Below are 1,115 nucleotides of genomic sequence, written 5' to 3' on the forward strand. Positions count from 1 at the left end.
CCAGTAATCCGAAGAAAATAAATCCACTGAGCCGAAGAAGATAAAGCCACTAAGTCGAAGAAAATAATTCCACTGAGCCGAAGAAAATAATTTCACTGAACCGGAGAAGATATATCCAGAGCCGAAGAAAATAAATTCACCAAGTAACGGAGTATATTTGTGGTAACGAAGTAATGGCACAGCCCCAGTGTTTGGATGAATTTGCTGTAATAATGTAATAGCGCAGCCCCCGAGTATTCGGGTTTGGCGAAAATAAATAATAACTGATTCTCGGAAGAGGAACACTTAGCTTTTTTATCGGTTGCGGTGGAGCCGGCGTGGAAGCAAGTCATGTAGCGAACACAGTCGATATAGTAGCGCGGCGCCTGGCCGGAAGTAGTCGATGAAGAGGACGCAGCCGATGTGGCAGATCCACGACAGGTAAACCCCCAAGTGTTGCGGGCGCAGTCGTTCGAGCGGAGTAGTCGAAGCTTTGTTCAATCTGCAGTTATATTGCGGCGCAAAAACTTTTGAGTCTTCGAACATGGTGGTTGCACGGCCAGCAAGTCTGGCATATTTCACGCGCATCCGGAATTTTCCTTCATCCGCCAACTCCTACGTTGCCTTGGACTCATGATTGTTTCAGATTAGATATGCATAGAGAAAAATATATGCGCATAGGGGTTAAATCGACCCTGAAATAAGTGATGGTTAGACTAAACAATAAAAAAGATCATTGTAAAAGTAACGAGCCTGGTCACATGGGGTGGGACGCAAGTGCTGTGCATAGTGCATGTTAGATGCTGATGGTTTTCTTTCCGGCCTCGTAACTTGGGCGCGTGAGGAGACATGTCGCCAATTGATATTAGTCTGTCGTGCATGACCTTGATTTCATGCGATGGTCGCAGTGCTTTTACTAGAAATTCCTGGATACCCATTGATTCACTGGTGGAAAAAGGGCCTTTGGTCGCGGTTCGCAACTGCTATTAGTCGCGGTTGCGCAACCGCGACCAAAGTAGCGCGACTAAAGGCCCCCCCCCTTTAGTCGCGGTCACTTACGAACCGCGACTAAAGGCCCGTCCACGTGGGCGCCAGGCGACCGTCGGGGCGGAGGCCCTTTAGTCGCGGTTCTTCTG

The sequence above is a fragment of the Lolium rigidum genome, chromosome 1 (assembly GCF_022539505.1).
Source record: "Lolium rigidum isolate FL_2022 chromosome 1, APGP_CSIRO_Lrig_0.1, whole genome shotgun sequence".
In the NCBI taxonomy this organism is placed as follows: domain Eukaryota; kingdom Viridiplantae; phylum Streptophyta; class Magnoliopsida; order Poales; family Poaceae; genus Lolium; species Lolium rigidum.